The sequence below is a fragment of the Cupressus sempervirens genome, chromosome 9, assembly GCF_028749045.1.
Source record: "Cupressus sempervirens isolate cs-2001-9-10 chromosome 9, ASM2874904v1, whole genome shotgun sequence".
In the NCBI taxonomy this organism is placed as follows: Eukaryota; Viridiplantae; Streptophyta; class Pinopsida; order Cupressales; family Cupressaceae; genus Cupressus; species Cupressus sempervirens.
The window spans coordinates 238,941,975-238,955,978 of NC_143126.1; the positions used below are offsets into that span (position 1 = coordinate 238,941,975).

The following is a 14,004-nucleotide window of genomic DNA, read 5'->3' on the forward strand; positions in this document are numbered from 1 at the left end:
TATTAAGAACTTATTGCGTGGAATTTAAAAATAATGGGCTTTAGAGAGGTCAAATATGAGATACTTCACCAATGGACAATTTATCTTTTGTAACGCTTCCCATTGAAGCCAAATCATGAAGAAACCATAGAAAGGGATGTACCAATTACTCAACCTGATAACTTTAACATTTGGTCTGTGTTGACAAAGGTAATATATGAACGATCTTCAAATTGAAGATAATTGCACTTGATAAATTTAAGTTGAGGGCACCATAGGTTACATAGGTATGACTTTAGATTTAAGTGAAAAAGTTACTGCATGGTAGTCACAAGTGAAGGAATTTCTTTTTGTGGTTCTACAACAAAGTGATATACCTAAAGCTTCTCCATTGAGAAAGTATCTTCACAATTATTGTCTGTGGTCATTTAAACACTAAGTTTAGGCATCGTCTTTGCCAACTATTTGCATCCTTCTATAGTAAGTTCATCCACAAAAAATTGCATGGATCCATAGTGACCCAAACTAGACAAGAGGGAAAAATCACCAAATGAACTATCTCTTATCTCAAGTTTCTTAAGGATTTTGCACCCATCTGACACATAGTTTAGACCTTGATCACTTTTCCTAGAAAATTCTACTGATAAGATTTCTAATGTTTCACTATATGTTCCAATATACTCAAATGCTTTGTTTGTGAGTAGACCAAAAATTTCCATCCTTTTTTGGTATTTTTAGTTCTTTATCAAGATTTCCCCAAATCCATCATCCATTGGTTAACTAGTCACATGATCGGGTGTATGTCATCCCATGATACAAAGTTCAAATCTTACTAGTTTGGCACAGTTTCTTGACATTGTCATAACTGCCTCATTGGTTAATCACTAATAAAAGTAAACAATGAAGTGAAGATTTAGACATTTATTTGAAATTGAAACAAGGCCAAAATCTAATACACAACCTTTCCCATCTTCACATACATCTGTGGGAAACACTTAAAGATCCCTCAAATCCATGCATATTGTTGTAACTACTTCTAGACCATTGTCTCCCACTAAATCTTGAACCCAAAGACACTGCACTTCATTACAATAATAGATGATTCCTTCTAATTCAATTTTTTGAATAAGTGCATATCTTAAGGTTAGATAATTCAAATTTGAGCACACTAGATACACCATAGGAAAATATTCAAGGAAAAGTCCACATAATCCTAACAAGCATTAAATTTAAGAACATTTTCCAAATTTTATCTAAAGAATTTATGCCTATTCTAGAGAGAAATAATATCCCACTGAGCTTATTCCTAAATTTGCAATTTGTGGTGTTATTAATATCAAATTTTATAACTATACTTCAGAGACAATTCTATTCAGCATAAGCTTCTTTACGGATGTGAACCTTGCCACTAAACTTTCAAGTGCATCAAAATTTACTAGAGCATCTAAATAGTCAAAGCTAAGGGTAAGGGGTATCAAGGAGGTCATCTTCTTTGGAAAGGAGACCAACCTCCTCTCCATTATCAATTATCTCAATGTCACTCAAATCTAGTCTATACAAATGTCCGCATTTTCTAGGAATTATTAAAGTGAAATTGTAGATCCTATTATAGCTACAACACTTACTAATTTTTGACTTTTGATCTATACATCAACACTTCAAAAAATTTCTTGAGATTTATTTTAAGAACATCTTCAAGTGACTCATCTATCACCAATACTTCTTACACTTTTTTTTCTACCCTCTCTAATCAGAGGTTCTCCTTCACCACTAGTGAATGTCAACTCTAATGTAAATTTCTCATCACCTATGCAATGTATGTTGTAGTGAATTGGAGCATCCTCATATAGCCAAAATAGGGGAATTATCAACCCTCCACAAGGAAATAATTATTTTATAATTAAAAACAAATACATCTTCCAAGATAACTAGCATATATCATATCAAAGCCATTAATGTCATAATCAACAACATCTCTTAGACACCAATAATTTAAAGTTTTTAGAGTTTAAGGTCTCCTCATATTGATATGGATAAGGAATATAATTATACTCTTAATGTGTACTTGAGTTATCATTTATCACACATAGTGAATCTGAGAGAAAATAAAATACTAAAATTATTTATGACTACAACATTACTACTTCCTTGGAGTACTCCTTGAGATGCAAGTAAAGTAAAAATTTTTATGAGGATATAATTTTATCGCAATCTTTTCTGAAAGATTTAAGATAGTTATAAGTTCTCTATTATTTTAGGCTATAAATACTAATTGAATATTTTTTTACTTCTCTCATTTTAATGTGGAACAACATTATTATTTTTAGCAAGATGACTACTTTGAAGAATCTTTGAAAGTTTGTGATATCTTAGAAGAATTTACTATTGATCATGGCCTTTGGTCTACTAATATTCTTCGTGTTTGCGATCATGTTTTGACTGGAAGGTATAATTTTAGAATTCTTGATCATTTTTGAATTTTATCTATTGATCAAGCTTATGTCTATTGAAATTTTTTGTAGTGTGTCACCTTTAGCTTAATTTGTTCCTAATCAAGAATCAAGCTTTGTGACTCTTGGTTTGCATTTTTTCACAAATCCTTTGAAGTAAGTTAATATATTGACCATCATAGATATAGTTATAGAGGTTTTTTCATATTTGTTTTTATTTTCATTAATCTTTAGTTCTTTGAACTTGATTTATAGACCACCTCATCTTTTGTAGGGTTTGCATGCATCATGAACATCTGGATGTCTTTCAAAGGATTTTCCATATTACAAGAGGACGCATAGGCAAGGAAACTTGTATTATTGATATAAGTGAAGATATTTATGTAGGTATTTTTACAATTCCTTGAGATTTTGTTCACTATCTAGGCATTCTCATTTTGCAAGAATAAAATCAAATGCATAGATCATGTTTTGATTTTTTTTTAAAATTCTTTTGGGTAAATCAATTGTGGTTGTACCAAATGTTGAAAACTTTCATCAAGCATTGTGTAGTTTGTTCTTTATTATTTCGCTTAGCTCATATGCTAACACAATTTAGAGTATCTAACTTTTTATCTATAATTCTAAAAAATAAAAATTACAATTTAGAATTTAGTATAATATGAAACAATCTACTACGCTTCTTCTAAAAGAAAACAAGAAAAAAAATAGAGAATTAATGACTTAAACTAGATAATATTCACCATGAAAATCAGCATTTTATCTTTACAAACACCAAAGAGTAAAAGCCAGGTTTCTATTTCAAATAGTGGATCAAAATTAAGTTTTCTTTTGATTAATTTCGAAGGACAAGGGTAGAAACGAATAAGATTCTTTCTTTCCACACTATGAAGCATACATAATGACTGCAACCAATTGAATTCTACTAGTTCAATTTGTTAAATACTCGCATTGGCCTTCATTGATGAAATCCATGACTACCAACACATTTTATAGCTTTTGGATAATTCCCTTATGTAGTTGAAGTCCTAAGAGGAATTAGAGGTTGAAAAATTGTGTGTTTGTTTGAAATTTAAAATTTTCCATTTTTTATGAAACCACTAGTTATTTGTGGGCGGTGATTCTACTTTTCATGGATTTTTTTTTTGTAATGCCCATAGTGGTATATTCATTATGTGGACAAAACCATGAGTTTTCAACTACTAATAAATAGTCATTTTGCACTTTGTAATTTGTACTCATTATTTAATTTCTTTTCCAAATCCTTAGGGAGAAATATCATTAAATTTCACTATTAATTGTGTGCATATAGAAATCCTAGAATATTCAAGTTTACATGTAAGGTGTGTGTGTGTGTGTGTGTGTGTGTGTGTGTGTGAGAGAGAGAGAGCGAGAGAGAGAGAGAGAGAGAGAGAGAGAGAGAGAGAGAGAGAGAGAGAGAGAGAGAGAGAGAGAGAGAGAGAGAGAGAGAGAGAGAGAGAGAGAGAGAGAGAGAGAGAGAGAGAGAGATTTGTGATTTCTACAATAGTAGATTTATTATGTGGACAAAACTATGAGTTTTCTACTACTGGTCAATAATGATTGTACACTTTGTGTGTGTGTGTGTGTGTGTGTGTGTGTGTGTGTGTGTGAGAGAGAGAGAGAGAGAGTTTTGTGATTTCTACGATAGTAGATTTATTATGTGGACAAAACTATGAGTTTTCTACTACTAGTCAATAATGATTGTACACTTTGTATTTGTGTGTGTGTGTGTGTGTGTGTGTGTGTGAGAGAGAGAGAGAGAGAGAGAGAGAGAGAGAGAGAGAGAGAGAGAGAGAGAGAGAGAGAGAGAGAGAGAGAGAGAGAGAGAGAGAGAGAGAGAGAGAGAGAGAGAGAGAGAGAGAGAGAGAGAGAGAGAGAGAGAGTTTTATGATTTCTACAATAATAGATTTATTATGTTGACAAAACTATGAGTTTTCTACTATTGGTCAATAATGATTATACACTTTCTACTCATTATTAATTTATTTTCCAAATCCTTAAGTAAATTTTTACTATTTATTGTGTGCATATAGAGGTCCTATAATTTTTAGGGTTACAAGAAGTTTGTGTGTGTGTGTGTGTGTGTGTGTGTGTGTATGTTTGTCCAGTTGCATTATTTAGGTGTGCTATTGGAATATTTCTTGCTCTTATGTGTTTGAAGAATATATATAGGAGAGTTTAAATAATTAACATATTTCTTCAAGCCTCATCAAGGTTCTATAAGACATATTTTGTTAATGGTGGTTGCTATAGAAAGGTTAGAAATGATATAACTTGAGTGGTTTTGATGTTTTGAGAAAAAAAATGTGTATATATTGTGAAAAATATAATCTTAAAAATACACTACAGTAGGAAGTTATAGGGCTACAAATATTAATGATAAATCAAAAAGTACCTAGTTGGATATTGTGTCTGTATTACAATGTAAACCAAATATAGAAATAGATATGTTGATGAGCTTGGTGCATGGCTCTTTAGAGGAAGAAGGAAATCTAGTGTGGTAGAGGATAGTAAGGAAAAAAATGAAAATCCACAAAATAATAATAATAATTATGGTTAGAAATTTAAAACATGAACTAATTCGAGGAAATGTACAATAGCATTCATGTCTAAAATTTGAGATAAAATATGTAATACATATAAAAGATGTTAGTTCAAGATAATTCAAGCTTCAAACAACAAGAGAAAACTCCAAAAAGAAACCTTAAGCTGAATTTATATTTGTGTGACAACTCTCTACAATATATGACATATGGGAAGAAGAGAAATATAAGAATGACGTATTGCTGAAGTTTGTTGGGTAAAACTCTTTACTTGAGAAGCAAACTAATCTATCACCACTTTTGAGGCCTCAATAATGCTCCACAATATTGTATGAATTAAGAAACTTTATTTCTTTGACCATATACATCAGTTTAGGCTCATTAAATAGCTTGTACATGGCCACAACTAGCTCAAATTGCTTGTAAAAGTCTTAAATGTCTTCCTAAATTCTCTCCATAGAAAAATAACATTTGTTCTTTTTGGTTTTGAAGCTAAAATAATAGTTCCACTTTATGTTTGCAAAGAAGAGTCAATCAACACAACATCCAAATTTTCTCCACACATCAATTATTAGTTCCTTTTTCCTTAAACACCCTTAATCATCTCTTGTACCTTGACATGCTAGTATATATCTATTACCCATGTTTATTGTAACCAATTAGCAACATATTCCTAACTTACAATGTCACAATCCATTATGTAACCTGACTAATTAACCCAATAACTATACTTAATATATTTTACAATACCCTATCATTGTGTCCTTACATACATCTTAATTTTCTAAAAATAATAACATATCAAATATGGAATTTAGTCATGTGGAACATTGTCCTAATTGATGTCATGACTGCTATTTTGATGACAGTTCTAGACCTGCACTTAGACATCAATATCTTCCAACTTGGATTGAATTTTTAAAATTGCTAGTGTATTTTTGGAAAACTATCCTCTTAACAACATATTAAAAATTTAGAAAATGCAATAGTGCATTTAAGATTTACACCTTTTCTATAGAGACCCAAATTTGCTATTATAAAAACTCAGAATTTTATTTCTTTTAGCTAGTAGGGTAGAAAAAAAATCACAACAAAGAAGACCATTTGATATTAAACCAAATTCATTTAATATTTTTATCAATCTACTTTATTTTTAACAAGGAATATCAAATTTTCATTTAGTAAAAATGAAGTTATCACCAAATCCTCATGGATAGGTTTGTTAGTAAGTGTAGATGCTCAAAAATGGTTCGCATCTATGAATTCATCACTTCTTCATACTAATTTGTCCCATTTTCTCATTCTACTAACTTCGATCTTTTGGCCAGATTGACTATATTTTGTCATTTGTATCCCCTTTCACATCAATTTCATATCAACTCAGAATCATATCAAATCAACTCAAAATCGATCCTAATCAACCTGAAACGTATCAAACATCCCAAATCAATCATCATTTATCCGCTCCTAGGCATTTTTGTGGCTTTCAGTGCCTTGGAAACCTATCAACTTATCAATCTTATCAATCTGACCTTAGTACTGTCATGGCTCTCAGTACTAGGTCAAAATATCATTCATGTCATTCAATCTTTGACATTGTTGAGGCTTTCAATGTTAGATCATGGCATCATCAACCATTTTAATAATATTGACAGTGTTTGTCAGTGTTATTATGATCAAAACTTATTAATCAATTTCAATCCTGTAGCATTTACAATGTCGGTTAAATGTTACATATCAATTAATTCATGTCATGTGTCCTTGGCATGTTATCAATTTCAATCTATCAATTAATTTGACCATGGCTTTGGTCTACCTTTTCATCATCTTATTCGATATCCATCATCGTCACATTTTCATCAAAGGATATAGTCGCATTCATTTAATCAATTTGGCCAATCATCTACTAATTTTCTCTATAGGATTAAATAAACCATAATTTAATCCTATTCTTTCTAATTATTCTTCCTAATTATCATCCTCAATTAATTAATTTTATTAATTAATTAATTTATCATCGTCAATTAATTAATTTTATTAATTAATTGATTCATTATTTGCAAACCATGGAAATTCTTAATTTCCTAAGTTCCATTTTTCATCATTAAATCTATTTTCTACTAATTCTTATTTTGTGGAATAAGAGGATTTTTAATTCAAATATTCCATAAAATATTCCATCATCATGACACTTGGATGTGACACCTCGTGGATTCTCCTTTGACACTTGGCTGAGATTTGTCATAATTAAATATTCTTATCTCTTACGCATGTCCCTATTTGGCTTATTCATCGTAGATTCTTGGCTTTAAGTGGGTTGAGGAATCTTATGACGCGGCATAGATTCTCTTCCAAATTTCACTCTCGTGTGTCATAGAATCTTACTTTTGGCATATTTTGTCATATGCATCATAGGAATTATTATTAGCTCTTACGCATGTCCCTATTTGGCTTATTTGTCATAGATTCTTGGCTTTAAGTGGGTTGAGGAATCTTATGATGCGTCATAGATTCTCTTCCAAATTTGACTTGCATGTGTCATAGAATCTTATATTTGGCATATTCCGTCATATGCGTCATAGGAATCTCTTTCCACATCGCATGTCTGTGGGTGAAAAATCTAATGCTCCCATCCTCCATGTCAATTATAAATTGGACACTCTTCCTCTCATTTTGGGGGGGGTCCTTGAGTCTCTTGAATCTAGAATCCTGAAGTCTTGAGTCTACTAATTTTCATTTTACATTATCTCTCTCACATAAAATCACACTTCAAGTATTCTCATGGCATTATCCACATCATAGGCTTTGGCTTTAACCTTGTGTGCACTATAGGCAAATTGGAGCCACAATCATTTGGAGAAGAAAGAAGAACATGGGAGCTATAAATGAAAAAGGGGGTTTCTATTGCTTTCTTAATTAGTTTGGCTTTCATGGTAGACTAGTGGCTGCTAACATATGATTATTGAGTTTTGTGATTTTCTCATAGTATGTTATGCATTTAACCCATTTTTCTAGTCCTATAGTAAGGATTTTATAATAATTTTTATACATTACATTGGATCTTCCTTGATCCTTTGGGAAAAAAATTCATACTTAGTTTGAAATAAATTTTATTCATCCCTCTCTATTTCCAAATAAGTATTAATAGATATTCAATCAACTACCACATGAAATAAATCATGGAAGAAATATGTAAACATGAGTGTGACACAAAAATCAACAAACTATTAGACGAATTTGATATTTATTCTCCAAAATGTCAAAACTAATACATTACATTTTCTCACTATGAAGTTTTTGGATGTCTTAGTTGGGAAGATTAATATACTGAGAGGGCAGGGGGAGGGGGTGACTCAGGATCTATAAAACTTAAAACTCTTTAACAATTCTTTAGTGCATTCACGACATTTACCATCTCATATCTAATGCATGCATAACATAGATTGTAAAATCAAACTGTAGTAACATATAGATATAATCTATCAATCATATGCATGAAATATAAGTTCAGATAACATAAATATTTTTTTACCTAGAAACCCTCCAAGGGGTGGGGATGACACCCACAAATCTTCATTACTGCAGCAATAAAATTAACCTGTTAGGGTTACAACATTTGACCATATATAATGATCTAACTTGTGAGGGGCCTACCCTATTAAAGGTTGTTAATAATGGTAGGTCTTACCTTGTGAGAGGATTTTACTCTTTCAACAAAGTAAGGACTCAACTAAGAGATTTATAAAGATCTGTTAAGACCACTCTATTAAGAGACTATCCCTAACTCAATTTGTTAAGACTGACTTAGAACCTGATCCTTGGTCTACTCTATTAAGATGATTTTAGATCTCCTCTCTTCAATCTGATATGATCTATAATCTGATATAGCTTTAGTTTCCTTCACTACTTTGACAAGGTCTCTTGCTCTATTCTGCAATGAAAGAACAACTCTGTTGCCTCCTTTGCAATGTTTACACTTTCACACTTGAATTTCTATATGATCACACAAATAGCTTATTTTCTCCTTCTCATCACATCACCCTTTCATGTATCAAATAGGTTTAGATCTTCTCTATTTAAAGATTTCATAAATATTTTTCTAGATGCTTCATTATTTAGCCTCTTCATCTGATCGGTTAATCACAGGACATAGGGATCTATGATCAACCTCATAAAATGTGTAATAACCTCCACAAGTATTAAATATCTTGTCAATGTTAGACTAAAATAATTTAACTCAAAGTTTTTATCATTCTTGACTTGAATGTCCATTCTATGTGTCTTGACACTTACTATCTCTGATACTTGGCATTCATTGTACACATTACTAATGCTTGGTCTCTATTGTGCTTAACACCTTCTATGTAACTTGACATCAATATGCTTGAACTGATAAATAAACATTACACAAGACTTATGCTGAAAATATTTAGCAACAATATACTTTATTGGATTCTATAGAGCTTGACATATATACATGTTTATACACAAGTCATTACATGACTTATCATATATAGAGCAGCTCGGTCACAGTGATGACCTTCTAACTCTTCCTAGTATATGACTAAGTGTTTGAGACTAATAGAAAACAAAGGTTGGAGATACCAACAATCTCGCCCTTTGACATTAGTGGAAAAAAAACTTTGTCATGATTACATCATTACAATGATAATGAGAGTAATCCCCCAAAGCCTATGACTTAGTTCTTGTAGAACTACAATTTTTTTGACTTGTGTTGAATAAAAAATGAATAGTAAATAATGTATCAATCCATATATGTACATGACTCTAAGTAGTTTGATTATTTCAGTGCCATACCATATATGCCTTCTACACTCTGAAGTCTCCATATTCTTTGACTCTGACTCTTTTGATCTGACATTTCCTTTGTGATCATTATTCCATTCAAAATATGTAATCATCATTACATTCCACCTTTATTTTATCACTTATGTATTTTTCTTGGATTTAATATGTGGAATCAAAACTTTTTTTTTAATATATGTTTTGTGAACTTGGTTAATCATGGCAAGTGCATGATCCCAAGTGGCCCTTATTGATTCCAAACTATGATTCTGCAGCTCCAATCTAGCTACCAAATCAATCAACCTATCAACAACTGAAATGATATGATTGTTTTGAATAAGATCTTGTGCTGATTTCATTTCTTGTTGCATAACCTCCAAATGAAGTATCACCATGAATTGGATGGAGATAAATTTTGACCTCATTCTTCTATTAGCTAACTAAAGCTCAGCGCATTTTCCTTGAGCATACAATAACTTATTATAATGGCTAGACCTAGATTTTGTTGATTGTGAAATAATGCTACATGTTATTTTTATATCAACCTAAATCTACTGCATGTTTGCCAGAAGATCATTGGTGAATCTTGGCACAACACACAAAATATTGTACAAAAATTATACTTTCTATATAAGTTCCATGGTATTCTGTACTAGTTCTTATAATTGAACTTTTTTCTTCACAATGGTTGTTGAGAATTTCTCCACAACCTTATTCTCAAATTTATTGGTAGACGAAGCCATCAATTTGTCATTTTCTTCTATATCTCAAATATTTATTTCCTAGTCATGGTACAATCAACAATGCTATTCTCAATTTCTATTGTGTAGTGCAAGAAAGGTGCATAGGTGAAGGTTTTGATTTGGCCACATGCAAGACATTGGGTAGTTTCCTTGGCCAAGGATGGTGGCAATGAAGTTGGCTGGTTGCATTTTGTGCAAAGTAGCCGGTATGGCTACAGATAAGCATTTTTTGGCCAGAGGATTCCTGTAACCTAGGGAAATGGAAAAAAAATTTATATCAGATGGAAATGTCTTTTATGTGGAATATGATTGCAGTATTATAGGATAGATGATGTGGTTTTATTGATTACCTGGATAGTACAAGAGCGTATGTTTTGTAAAGCCTTTATTGTACTTTCATCATTCAGGCTGTCGATATATGTTGATGGTGTTGTTTTAAGGTTGCTTGTTCCTCTAGGCCCATGGTGAACAACATTTTTTAGGAGGAGGAGCGGTGTTGTGGTAGAATGTAGGATTTGTTTGACTATCGTGAAAGCTTGGGCATGGAATTCAGGAATGGTGACCTACAATTAAAATGAATGTCTCAGTAAGTAGGGTAAGAAACTATATATTAAAGGGAATTGAAAATTAAGTGCAAATGTAGAAATGGAAAAAGAAAATTATAATAGATGTGTCTGATATAGATTCTCCATCTTTGATGTGAAGCTTGCACTGCTTCGATGTTTGTTTGTGAGCTGCAACTATAACACCTAATGTGCCAATTGAATAGTTGTTAGGTGACTAAATTAGTTGACATATTCTTGTGTCAAGCATCAATTTTTGGTGGCTGTAGACTTGGTCAATTGTTTCAACAACTGTTTGTGCAGTCAACTAAATGCAATAATCTGCGTCAAATCTTTCATATTGTGTCTTTTTTTTGAGAGAAAAACCTTTTATGTGGACACTTGTGCTAGGAATAAGCTTTGTCATAAATTTGTCGACTAATTGGTTGGTTATGTTGACTTTTATGGTCATGTGACCATTACTATCAACAATATCAGCATGCACTATAGGAGCCTTTGTTGGGCTTGTTGGATTCTTGGCATATGTAGGTCCATAAGTGATGAGGACATCACCTTCAAAAATAGTACCAGTTTGCATTTGATAGATATCTGCAATGGTGGATACATTGTTTCCTTCTATGTTGAGTCTATAAAGAGAAGAGATTAGTATTCTAGAGTCTTGAATGATATGGTCATGAACCATATAGTTTGAAGAGGAGACAAATATTTATACCTTTTCCCTAGCTTTGTATCATGAGATCTATTGCCATGTGCTACAAGGTTTTATTGTCCATGTGAGGATATGAATAAAGGTCTATAAAATGTAAAAAGAAGAGTTAGTATCAAAACCAAATATGTATACAAATTAAGTAGATGCATGGAAAGGTATGCAGTGTTGCATATATTAGTGAAATACCTTCTAGTTAGAGTTGAATTCTATTTTTGCAGCTCATTTGTATCATTTGCAGCTCATTTTTATCCATTGAATATTAGTTCATGAACTAAACTATTGAAGAGCAATTGTATTGTTGATGTTTAAGTTGGTTTCCCAATATTATTTCCTCTTGAATAATAAATAACAAGTAGACGGGTCTTGAACTTTTCAATATACTTAGCATAAAAATTACATAAACTTGTTTCATATTACAAGATTATATGATTAACAAACTATATTTTATGTAAATAAAAAACTTTAATCAACACTAAATTGACTCCTACTCTAACAATACTAGTTTGCGACACATGCAGTGCAATCAAGAATCGTTGGGATACATATATCAAGATATTGGAATTTGAGTAAAATTGAGAATGCAAATGAGTTCTTCTTAAGTCTGTAGGTATGGTTTACAATTTGAGATGTTAAGTAGTGCAAGGAAATGGGCTAGTAACAACTAATGTATGAATCAAAGAGAAAGGCACCAAGATGTAGGGTCTTGTTGGTTGTTCCCAACCATACAATAATAATAACGAACAATTATTTGATGACTAATGACACATATTTGGGCTTGAAAAGAATAAAATGGGTCTTAAGAGAAAATATTTGTCTTTAAAAATTTACACTATACAAAGTAGTTACCTGTGATATAAGGAATGGTTTTCCATCTTCCTTCTTATTTGATTGTTGCTTGTTCTCCCTCCTTGTTGTGGACCAACACTTCCATTTTTGTGCCATCGAGCTAGTGATTCAAACCACCTATGAAAGTCATATATTCTTACCTTTTTTTGTGTGGTTAATGTCTATTCATGTTAGTTCATGTTGGTGACCCATCTCCACCTAAAGGTGTTTGATTTTATAATGGGCTTCTATGCTACCATTTATTGCCAAGAATAGCATTATGAGTACGGAAGCAATGAAAGTAGTACATAATAGCCTTCATATGGTTCTAGAACAAGGATTGAGCCAATGTAAATATGAGGTGGATCCCTACCATTCTCCTCATGTTTCTCTTTATCAAGGTTGAGGCTATCTTGAATATTTATATTGGTAACAAATATTATTAGTGACATAACACTTTTGACATGAAGAAGGAGCATAAAGGTATTGTATGAGGGAACCTTGTAAAGGAAATCAGAAAGCTATGTCAAATACTCATTTTCTAATGCATGAGTAAAGAATGTAACTAGTTGTATGAGGGTAAATAAAGGCTTTGTAAATTACAAATGGACTTGTAGAGAAACTGTAAGACGATTTGACCAATATGTATCTAGGAGAATTAATTTTGTAGATTCTTGATTTATATTACAGATCCAGAAGTGGTCTAGTAAAGTACTTGCAAATGTTGCTTTGTTAACAATTATTTAGAGAAGTTGTATTGTCGCATGAGTTCTGCAAGTTTTTCTTTTTCTTTTAACTAGGTTGTAGCATGTCAATGTTGAAGTCTCTTGTAATGATACCTTTTGAATTTGGTGACAATGAGGTAAAGGTATTTAGCACTAGGCTTGATATTTCATTGATAGGTGCACCTGGTCTAATATAAACATTAGTAATTTGGATGGCATAGCCAATATGTAATATATCAATGGTGATTGATTCTAGATAGTTTTTTGCAAAAGAGTTCATACTGAGTATTATAGTTGTTTTCATACAACAAGTCAAAATACTATGAATAGAAAATGAAGAATAGAAATTATATAGTTCATGTAGTAATGCGAGGTGTGCATCGGTCTTATATCTTGTTTCTTGGAGGCATAATACATTTTCTTTTACCAAGTCATGGTTGTGAGTGATTTCATCTACATGTAATGGAAGGCTGTGAGTATTTGATGAGCATATGATAAGATGGAGCTTTGATAGGAGAGGTAGGCTATGTTGAATTTTCCATTCCACTTGATTTTGAAGCCATTCCATTTCCTTTTCGACTTTTGGCGAGACATTGAAATTTTGATGTTCTAGTTTATGTATCAAATATAATGTCTCAAT

General features: G+C 31.9%; 1 pseudogene; it reads right to left on the reverse strand.

Annotated features, from left to right (window-relative positions):
• Positions 1 to 293: 293 nt before the first annotated feature.
• Positions 294 to 14,004, reverse strand: part of LOC149538375 (transport inhibitor response 1-like protein) — a 41,514-nt pseudogene continuing 27,803 nt past the window's right edge.